Below are 12,500 nucleotides of genomic sequence, written 5' to 3'. Positions count from 1 at the left end.
GAACTGTTCTTGTTTGAAATTATATATTGTCACCGTTATACATCCGTTATGTTAAATCAACATAACCTAGCCTTTATTAACAACGCGTCTCACTTATCTACGATCAAAAATCAATACGGAATGTACACCAATTAAACGATTCGCTCATTCATAAAACAGAAGAGAAAATAACGCATATCATGTGCAGGTACATATATAATGTTCTTTGCTTATATAGTATTTATCTTTTTATTATTATCATTATTATTTATTTTATTTGTTTTTTATTAATTGATTGATTTATTTATTTATTATTTAAATTATTTACAATATGTTATATTTTTGTCTTTTTTTTTTTTCCTTCTTGAAACTGTTCAAATGTTTAGTATAATTAACACAATGCATTATTCAATTAAAGAAATATCTGACATATAGGAGGGATAGAGTTGATTTCCATTTGATACTTGTAAATAATATACAAACTTATCTAAAAACTTTTAAATTGAAGTCTGAGAATCCCTCAGCTGGGTAAATCAACTTTTCTCTGTCTTTACTATGTTGTAGTATGTTGTAGTATCTATCTAATGCAACTTGAAAGGTGAAACTTAGTGATAAGATCGTATCATCAGATATTCTCAAAGATCATTAATACATTTTATGAAATTTATCATATAAATAAACTTAATCATATCGTCTGTACATATATGTATACATATATACATACATACATATATATATATATTTATATACATATTTTTTTTTTTATACATATACAAATGTATTTTAGTGAATATCTTATCAATAGATAAGAGAAAAATTGATTGACATTGATTATATTTTATTTAATATTTGGTATATACTTTGTTGTAAATAATTGCAGATATATATTTTAAGTTACATATCTATCAAATGTAAAATGTAATTTTCACTATGTCTTACGTTTGATGAAGTTAGAAAATTTGCTGATACAGGAGAATGAGCGAAAAAAAGAGAAAGAGAGAGAGAGAGAGAGAGACATTTTAAAGTTCCTGATGACGACGTTTCGAAGAGTCACATAATATTATAACTCACACGTTACCATTAAGTCCTTTTTATTTTCTATTTTCATTCTTTTTCTCTTTCTATTTTTCTTTTTCTCGAAGAAAGAAGACAGAACCCTCTGTACTGTAAACTTTACGTTTAGCCGAGTTGACAAACTTGCCGAAGTTGTACTTTTGCCACTACGTTCGTGCCGGAAATACGGTATTTCGTGTTCTCGATTCTCTAATATACGTTTGAACTTTGACTCCTTCTCTTCGAAACCCGTCAAACTTTCTCGCTTTAAAATAATTCTTTTTATAGTTCGTATATATATATATATATATATATATATATATATATAAATGTATATATGCAGATACTTTCGAAAAATAAATTTTTATTTCATTAGTATCACAACAAATTTGTAATCATTTTCATTTCTTTAAAATCTTATTTAATTTTGATAATTAAATATTTTCATCGTTAATAGGATTAATCTCTATGTATCGTATATACATATATGATGTACACATATATCGTGTAGATGTCTGAACTGAATTAGTTAACGATCGAACGCAGCTACATACCATTTATGTTCTCGATGATGTTCATAAGAGCGTTTATATATATATATATATATATATATATATATATATATATATATATATATATATATATATATATATATACATATATATATATACATTCATGCATATATATATATATGTATACATATGACATATTTGGTTGCTTAAATTGTTCGTAATTAAATAGTGCATCTCTATAGCACGAATAAAAAGTTTCTATGCTTATAGTTTTACAATTTGAGGAAAAAGAGAATGAAGAGAAAAAAAAATATATTTAATATATTTATATATAATAGTCTAAGATCTATCGAGAAAGAGAATTATTGCGATTATCGTAATTATTTTTGATTATAGATCAATTTAAATGATTTTTAGTAATCATTTAAGAACTTTTGATTTATTCTTTATAAGAATATTCCTATAACGACGTTCGTACATCTATCTATCGTATATCGTTATCATATACTCGTAATATCGATTAATTCGATTAAAAAATATTTTTACAAAATATTTCAATGATTACCAAAGCATATTAACTGAATTAATTATAAACGATAACATAAAAGTTTCTATATTTTTTTGTTTGTTTTTTGTTTTAATTAGATAAGCATATAATACGACGATTAACGCGATGATTAATTGAAAGTTAATTGATTCGATTAAATTAACGTATTTTTACTGACGAATAAATGCGATGATTTAATCTTGATGATAATTTCTTTCTTTCTCTTTTCTTTTTCTTTTTTTTTTTTTTGTTTTATACGCGATATGTTAATATTTATTTTTCATAGTATATTTCGTATCGAAGCGTTTTAAAGTGGAATGTCTGACATCATATTGATCTGTACTACTAGCTCTCGAAGCGCATTTCACCGAACGAAAAATGATAATTGGCTATTGAAATTTAAAGATATTATTGCATATTTTTTAGTATACAAAATTATTGTAATTTTTTAATATTTTTTTATAGTTATTGGTATATATATATATATATATATGTAGATAATTTTTTAATCAATTTTTATCTGATTAAAATATACGAGTAAGTTTAAAATACAAGTTCTATCGTTTTTAAAGAGAATTGTAAAAAATATTGATATCTTTTGTATTTTCCTTTTAAGGGGTTCGCGTTTAAGAGAACGATTTTTTTTTTTTTTTTTAAATTTACACATCATTTATCGCAAATAAAGAAATATCAATGGAATAATTCGATTGGAAATTTCATTTAATTTTAGAAATTTCTTTAAAAAGGAAAAGAATATTCATGTTTGTGACGAGCGAGGAAAAGAAATTGTAATTTGAAATGTTCATCGCGTAGCTTTAATATTTAACGTTTTTAAAGATTTTTAGCTCTTTTTTCTGAAATTTTTGTCGCTCGTTTCTCTTTCTCTCTCTCTCTCTCTCTTTCTCTCTCTTTCTTTTCTTTTTCGTAATTTTAAATTCGTTATTTCAGTTCGTGCACAAAAAGAGGATAAAAGTCCGAATGATTATTATACATATTATATATATGTTACGTCGCGAATAAAATCTTTTTTCTTTTCTTTTCTTTTTCTTCTCTTTAGTTACTTTTTTCTTTTTTTTTTTTCTTTTCTTTTTCCTTTTGAAAAACCTCTAGAGAAGTAGGTACACGCCAAGTCTTCGTTAGTAAAGGTATATATGCGATATCATAATTTATGTTTGTGTTTTATGGTCTGTCTATGTGTATCTCTCTCTCTCTCTCTCTCTCTCTCTCTCTCTCTCTCTCTCTCTCTCTCTCTGTGTGTGTGTGTGTGTGCGCGCGCGCGCGTGTATACTAGAATATCGTGACAAGGAAATAAATTTGCGTTGGGTTATAAACGACCAGAGTTACTTCGTTTCCCAGTAGGAGATCCTGCATTATAATACGAGATTCGTACAAATTAGTATCGCTCGATTCCTCGTTGCAGAAATTTATTTTATTTCCGATACAAACGTTCGATATGCTATTAGAGAGAGAGAGAGAGAGAGAGAGAGAGAGAGAGAGAGAGAGAGAGAGAGAGAGAGAGAGAGAGAGAGAGAGAGAGAGAGAGAGAGAGAGAGAGAGAGAGAGAGAGAGAGAGAGAGAGAGAGAGAGAGAGAGAGAGAGAGAGAGAGAGAGAGAGAGAGAGAGAGAGAGAGAGAGAGAACGGTGCAAAATTTAAAAATTTTTTCTTTCACCCAGCTTCAATCGATTTTTATCTTTCTGATTACGAATTTATAACATTGAATCTATTTCTTGTTATTTATCTGAAAAGTAATTGATTTAAATAAATTTTGATAGATAAACAAACCAATAAATTGTATTGACAATACAAAGAAATAAATCTAAATTTTTATTTCCATATAGACAAATAAATTATGATAAATGAACTATGACTTAATTCTTCATGCGAAAGAATTAAATATATATTATTATAATGGAAATAAATAAATCATGATATGGGTATATTAAATAAAATACATGTATCTGAACACGAACTATTTTAATGGAGATAAATTGTTATGTTGATATAACGTGATACAAATATATTGTGAGACGGGAGTTTCTACGTGGTGCAAAAAAAAAGAACTATTGCTTTTTCTTTTTTTTTTTTAGGACACCAACTTATCCTTCTTTTTTCTATTTTTTTTTTATTTTTATTTGCAGATTGTACGAAACCTCAAGCCGAGGAAACTTTTTGTTTGCCATTGGAAAAGATAAAAATTAGTTTAAAAAAGAAAAAAAAAAAAGAAAAAAAAAATAAGGAAAAATACAGAAAAAATAAGTTGCGTAAAAGTCGACTAATAGATTTTTAAAATTATTTAAAAACTTTCTTTCGAATTCACTTGTAATACAATAATTTCATTTTTGTACAGGAATATTGTACATGAATATAGTATATACGTACGTATGTACCTTACATGTAAAAGCTCTGATGGTATTGTTAGTTTCGACTTTCACATGATAAAGAATATTTATAGTTCAGTATTTCAGTAATGGACTAGTTTCAAATTCATCGCGTTTAAGCAGCAAATACGATGCGAAATATGTCGAAAGTTTGAAATTCAATGGTCGAACAGGTTTTGTTCGTATCTTTTGTGAGTTGTATGGGCCTTTCAATTCGTTTTTATTACCTTGATCGACGTGTGCATATATATATATCTTGTACATATCTATACTTCGTAAGTAAGTAAGTACATAACTTTCGAATATTTTAGATCAATGAGAGAGCATATTCTTAATTAACTACGTCACGCATTCGCATTGATTGATCTACAAAAGATGATGATGAATAATATATGAAGAATGAAATAATAATAATATAAATATATATATATATATATAAAACAAGAGAAAGTGATTGATTGTAAAAATCTAACAGCAATGATAGATATTTACACAATTATATATGTATATATATATTTTTTTTTTTTACATGTCCAAGTTAACACATAGGTATCGTAATCTTTTAGGCCAATAATTTCAATTCATTTTACATAACGCACGTTAAGGCACACTTATAGATATTTGTATTCGTTAAATATAATTACGTTTTATCCTTATAAAAATATTATTATTATTTTATATTCGTAGGTCAATGTTTACAAACAATATGTATAAGTACGATCTTATCATGGTCACAATAGAGTGTATTACAATTGTAATACGAGTTTTAAATATTGGATAATATTTATTTTATTTATAAATTCGGTCATACAGAGGAATAAACATTTATTCTCGATAAGAGAAAGAAAAAGATATTATTAAGAAGAGGAAAATAAAGAAAAGTATTATTCTCGTTGAAAATCTCGTATAGTTATATCTCTCTTGAGATATGGCACGGTTAATCTCACGTCAGATACCTATAATCATTATCATTATAATTATCATTATTATTATCATTATCGTAAGTGCATATCGTATATAGAAAAATTTTCACGTAAATATATGTATATACTATTAGTTGGATAATAATTTTGATTTAAACTCTCGTGATCTTTGTTGTTTACATTCGAGCTCGTACGATTGTTTCAAGTTTTTTTAATTTTTAATTTTTTATTTATTCTTTTATTTTTTCTTTTTTATTTTTTTTTTTTTTTTTTTTTTTTTTTTTTTTTAACCGATCTCATCGAGCTCTTGTGTATGGGAGGAAAAGAAAGCTGTATGTATAGTTTTAAAAAAGAAAATGAAAGAAAGAGAGAGAGAGAGAGAGAGAGAGAGAGAGAGAAAGAAATGACGAAGTTCAGGTAATTATAATCCCAAGGTGGGTCGAACTTGGTGAGGAGAGGAGGCCAACGTTAATTAATCGTGGCTCCCGCGTTCTCGTTAATTCCCACTCGCAGAATTGTTGTGTTGAATTGACAGAAAGAGAGAGAGAGAGAGAGAGAGAGAGAGAGAGAGAGAGAGAGAGAGAGAGAGAGATAAAAAGAGAGAGTGAAAGACAGACAGAGAGAGAGAGAGAGAGAGAGAGAAAAAGAGAAAGAGAGAAACCTACGGACAACAACTGAGACACAGGACCGACGATGACGACGACGACGACGACGACGACTATGAGTGTTAGGCAATTCGTCCGCTTTTTAATGAAATGCGTACGACCTATTTTTTATCTCTCCCAAGGTACGAAAGTACAAGATGCCGATTGATATCGAAGTGTGGCTCTTTTGCCTTTACCAAATCCTCGCTATAATAGCAAGACCATGACGCAAAGCCACGTCCCACGATCCCATCTATGATGGTTAGAAAAAAAGATATAATCGTTATTGACGTTTTGCAAAATGTACGAACGTTAACTATTTCGACTAATTAGATCGATAATGCACTTTTCTTTCTTTTTCTTTCTCTTTCTTTTTTTTTTGTCGTTTTTCTTTTTTCTTTTTTTTTCTTCTGAGAAAAAAAATCTTATTCCCGTCTTTTCATTTTCGAGAGATTATATATTTTCGGTTTTGTTTCGTTTCGTTTAATTTAAGTATTACGAAAAGAATTTGTTTTATTCACTTATTTTTATTTCTATTGCGTCTTAAATGGATTTGTATTTATCATAAATAGAAAAGAAAAGATTAAAAAAAAAAAAGAAGGAAGGCAATTAATAGGATATTTTAATAGAATAAATATATGATTTAGATTATTCTCATTTCATAATCGTTATTACAATTTGTTTTATTTTCAATGGGATTTGTATTAAAGGAAACGTAAAAGGAGAATTATTCAGTAAAATTTTTTTATTTATTTTATTTATAATTAATAAAAGTATATTTTTCTATAATTGATATATGTAGATAAAATATTATACAATTATAATTATAACTTAAGTTAATTATTAATTATGATAATATATCTTATTTTACAAAAATTTCTATGTTATGAAAAACAGATTTAAATATAATATATATATATATATATATATATATATATATATATATATCAATGAGTAAAATATATTTATATAATTTAGGCCAAGTTTATATTCATTATCATAATATATATTTCGTTTTAGATGAATCTTCTAATGTGTATTATAAGAAAGAGAAAAGCATCTAATATTTCAATAGAAAAATTATATGATATATTAAAATCATTTTTCTTTTTATATTTGTCATTCTTTAGAGAACAAATATAAATAGAGAGAAAGAGAGAGAGAGAGAGAGAGAGAGAGAGAGAATAATATTGAAAGCTTGATAAGTTGTTCGGTAGATCAAATAGATTGCGTGAACACTATTCCATTTAGTTATAACATCGTTCAACGTTTTATGTGTTATCGATGCGATGAGATGGGTAAAAATTAAAAAGCGAAACTATGTTATTACCACTTTAGTTAAAGTGTTTTCTCCTTCTATATATGTATACAAAAATATCGGGTGCGCTCTCGTTATACTTATACTGACAAGAGTTTTTGCCAGAAGCAATCACTTTTCTCATATACACACATACTTATATATATATATATATATATTCTACATCACAAAACCAGTTTTTAAGTGGCGCTTAAGAGTACTCTAACCGACTTCTCTCATTATAATTTTATGTAATATGGGAGCGTTCGAATAAAAAAAAAAAAAAAAGAAAGAAGAAAAATAAAAATAAACAAAAGCCATTTGGAATTTCAAGGACATTTTTTATAATATAAATTGGAATCCTGTAAAAAACAAAAATAAAAACAAAAAAAAAGAGGAAAAGAAAAAAGAATGAGAAATTTTCGTGTTTTTTTTTTTTTTTTTTTTTTTTTTTTTTTAATTTACTATTATACGTAATTTTTTGTTGAAGCTTCGAATACGTAACAAAAAAAAGAATGCGTTTGAAATATTTTTTATTTTTTATTTTTTATTATTTTTTCTTTTTTCTTTTTTTTTTTTTAGCAACAAGTTACAGATAAATTGGTAATTTATTTTTTATATGCTTGCAAGTAAAAAATAATCAATTCGATTTTTCAATATTTTCTAACGCGTCAATTTTTATTTCTTATTTTATTATTTTTTTTTTTTGCGTGAACTTCGATAAACCGAAGAATCAATTACGTACAAAACTGGATATATGTGAGACGTTTATTATGCGAAATGACCAGATGTTGTTAGGTGGGTTATCGTTTATAGCGTGCTAACGAGCATGCTACAAGTGTTCTTGACACTTTCGAACCTTCAAAAGAGAGTAGGACCAGGGACACGAAAATATTATTCATTAACAATGAGAAATTCAAACTCGATTATTTCAATCCTCGAATTAACTTACAAAAGTATCTATACTTATATAATCGATTCAATCTTAAATATTTCGTCCTTTCGTTAGATTATTTTTTGAGAATATTTTTCTTTTTTTTTTTTTTAATCCATTCGTTATATTATTTTATTTAAAAGAATGTTAAATGATCGCGCTCAGATAAAAAGGATATGAAAAGCCATGAGAATGGTAGAGGAAAATGGAAGAAAGGGAAAGATATGAAAAATTACAAATATCTTTTGTACATTAAAAGTCCAATGTTTCTGATGTTCTTTCTTCGAAAGTATATAACAAAAAAGTATTCCTGAACATTTTTACGATGTTACATTTAGTTTAGCACATCCTTGAAAATGAATATATCTTCATTTTCAAGATATAACTTTTATAGCGAGATAGTATTTAACACGATTTAAAAAATATATATTCAGGTGTATCGTATATTTAAATATAAATGTCGTTAAAAATAATTAAGCGAGACTCCTTAAAAAATTAATTTATTATTTAGGAAAAGGATAAAAGTTTATGGAATAATTTTTTTTTGTGTGTATACTTGCTTGTTTGCGTGCGTGCGTGTTCAATTGCTAGAGATATTTATTTTTCTCTCTCTTTTTTTTTCTTTTTTTTTCTTTTTTTACCGTAGGATACAATTTTTCGGAATAGAATTTTAAAACTTTTTTACAAATACGTATATACGTATATATATGATATGTACATATATATATATATATATATATATATATATATATATATATATATTCTGTATCGAAGTAAAATTTAATTACATTTATGATAAAAGGGATTACGAAGGGAACGTTTTAATTGGCAATTGTGACAATCACGATTCACGCTTAAGTCAATTTGAAGTTGCATTGAGATTCATCAAGTAATACAATTAAAATTATCGAACGTTGATTAACATGATGATGCGGTAAACAGAGTTTAGAAACATTTTCAATGATACTTCGATTGTCATGGTATTCAACGTGTTATCACCATTTAATCCTTAATCGGATTAAGGAGTCATTTAGGTTTATTATATATAATTGATGATACATACGCATATAAATACACATATTATCACATTGAATTAATGACAAGACGATCGATAATTGTTCATTATCGCTTATGTATGATAATTAATTCAATTAACACGGTCGAGTTATTTTTTCTTTTTCTTTTCTTTTTTTTTTTTTTTTTTTTTTAATTAATAAGTTTGTAAGTATACAAATTCGTGGAGTTTTTAATGTCAAGTTTGTCAAAGTACGAAATATCATATTTTTCGTATCTATCAATTACGAGTATGATTAGCCAGATATGATATATCAAAGTGATCTCTAATTGTAAAGCCATATATTTTCTCATTTTGAGATATTTTACAAGCATTCGGGTTTGAATTATTCTGGAAAAATTATTATTATTATTATTATTATAATTTTTTTTTTTTTTTTTTTTTTTTTTTTTTTTGAACAACTCTTAAATGATTTATCTCGGACAACTTTCATAATCATTGGGCTCATACGTAAGAACATAGAAATTTTTGTTTGATCGTAATTTTTATTAATAAATTAATTTATCGGTTTAATCCTTGAATTATTATATATATATTTCCTTTTTTGAAACATTTCTAAAAAAAAGAAAAAAAAATGGATCATCTATTAAAAGACTAAACGATTCTTTTCTGATCGATATTTAATTTGAGTTTATATTTATATCTTGAATGGAAATATAGTTCATACATACATTTCAACGTACATTAACAAATTCAATATATTGTACTATATATGGAACACATTTTTCATTAAATTTTATATGGCAAAATAATGATGATGATGATGATGATGATGGTAATAATAATATAAATTTTATATTACTACCACTTTAACGTAGAATACGATAATTGTTGTATTATATACATTCTTTTTTTGAAACGTTTATAAAGGTAAAAAGGAACAAAGAAAATCGAATGATGAATAAATAAATAAATAAATAAATAAATAAATGAATAAATAAATGAATAAATAAATGAATAAATAAATAAATAAATAAATCATGTATTGAAGAAATTAAACACTACTTTTCCGATCGATGTTTAATTTCTGCTTCTGTCGCGTATATTTTATGGAGTTTTGTTAAAATTTCGACAAAATTTCCGTGGTATAACAAAAAGAGAGAGAAAGAGAGAGAGAGAGAGCGAATGTGTGCATATGTATGTACGTGTGAGAGAGAAAGAGATAGAGAAACTACAGAGAGACTATAGAAATAGAGAGAATCACAAAGTGGTTGGTAGATGAAGAGGAGGAGGGGTGGAAGGGGTAGGAGGAATAAAAGGAGGAGTAGAAGGGTAGGAAGGGATAGGAGGAATAGAAGGAGGAGGAGCAGGGATCGTTGGTGCGATCGTAGATTTTCGAAAGCGGTTCGATTTAACAAAATTTACGCGGCAGGTTTGGTGGTGCGGTGGCTTGTATCGACCGCGCGCACATTCGCCATCGGCACGTATATTTTCGGTACTTTTGTCAGGGCGCATGCCTCGTCTCGTCTCGTCTCGTTTCGTCCCGTTTCGTCACCTATAACGAGCGAGTGAGAAACGACGCATAAATTCTCGCCATTTTCGGATGATCCGTATTAAAACAAAAGTCAAATAAATACATCGTGAATTATCAAGATTCATTCGAAAGTTTTTTTCACTATCGATTTCGTTTGTCTATTTCGACAAATTTTTTCTTTTAATTCTATTTTCTTTGTTCTTTCTCTTTTTTCTGTTTCTCTCTCTTTCTTCTTTTTTTCCCCTCCCCCTTTTTTTTTTTTTTTTTTTACTCGTGACATTGAATTGAACAAACGGAGACGAATGGAGGATCGTGCGGTTTTCTTTTTTTTTTTTTTTTTTTTTCCTTTCTTTTTCGAACATTGAAATCCATTAAATAAGTAACATGAAAGATAGTTTTTCAAACGATACAAATTTATTAATCCGATTAGTTCATCTGTACGCATCGATGATATAAATAAATTTATCTTACGATTAATTCGATTAATTTATAAAATTTAATTTTCATTGATACGATACTACGTCGTTATATTAGATAAATATTTTTGTTATTTATTCAATCGTAATCTCGTTAAACGATTGATTAATTGTGCATAAATAAATAGATAATTAAATCGTCGTAGTGAGTAATTCAAGATGGAAAAACATCTTTCATTCTCTCAGTCGAATATCATAGTTAAATGTTATGGAAATTATTATGAGAGAGAGAAAGAAAGAGAGATAGAGAGAGATAGAGAGAGAGAGAGAGAGAGAGAGAGAGAGAGAAAGAAGAGAGGTTGTTAGGAAGGAACTTTTGACTTGAAGTAGTATATCGTAAGTATTCAGTAGAGAAGATCCCTTTTAAAGCTCTACGAAGTACTGTCGTATAAATTCCCTTTGGTAAACCATCCTTGCTCGCATAAGTTTTACTTAAAGTATTTCCTATGATACCGAATAGATATGTACTTTCTCTATAGATATTTTGTACGTTTTATATATATATATATATATATATATATATATATATATATATATATATAGATCGCTTCTTCGAATACCGAATTTTTAAAAAATCGTCAGACTCTGTCCTAATTTCAAGTATTCGTTGTAATTTGTATTCTTAAGAGAGCTAAAAACTGTATGATAAAAAGAGAGAGAGAGAGAGAGAGAGAGAGAGAGAGAGAGAGAGAGAGAGAGAAATAGAAAGAATTTATACTAATGCTTCGTTACCCAATTGAAGTTTTTCATCGAATGATTTTCTTTTGCACGAAGCTCCAATCCATGAATATATATATATATATATATATGAATATATATGTATATAAAGACGAATCCCCTACCTGGAGATATTTAAGAAAAGCAAACCTTTCGATCGTGTAACGAAAGTTATCTTTTTTAAAAGAGGAGTATAAAAGAGAGAATTTTTAAATTCTTTGTGACGTGAAAAGAAAATTTTCCGACGTAAAATTCTTATCGTTATGAATCTTCAGACAATCGTTTTCTTTTTCTTCTTCTTCTTTTTTTTTTTTTTTTTTCTTTTCTTTTTTAACATATCAAAATAAAAGAAATCAATATCATTTTGTTGATATAATAGAAATGAAAAGAATTCATATTAGGAATGAAATTTCGTTTCTTTAAAAAGAAAGAAAGAAGGAAAGAAAGGAAACAAAAAAAAAAGATAAAACAACTTATATGAGATTACGTT

General features: G+C 26.9%; 1 protein-coding gene across 3 annotated transcripts in view; it reads left to right on the top strand.

Moving 5' to 3' along the window:
• The window catches only part of LOC124424225 (serine-rich adhesin for platelets), a 113,130-nt gene that overhangs the window by 1,270 nt on the left and 99,360 nt on the right, over window positions 1-12,500 (top strand). The window lies entirely within an intron of this gene.

This window comes from Vespa crabro, chromosome 5, assembly GCF_910589235.1.
Source record: "Vespa crabro chromosome 5, iyVesCrab1.2, whole genome shotgun sequence".
NCBI lineage: Eukaryota > Metazoa > Arthropoda > Insecta > Hymenoptera > Vespidae > Vespa > Vespa crabro.
The sequence above is the reverse complement of the archived record's forward strand: the minus strand, read 5'-3'. Positions and strand labels throughout refer to the sequence as shown.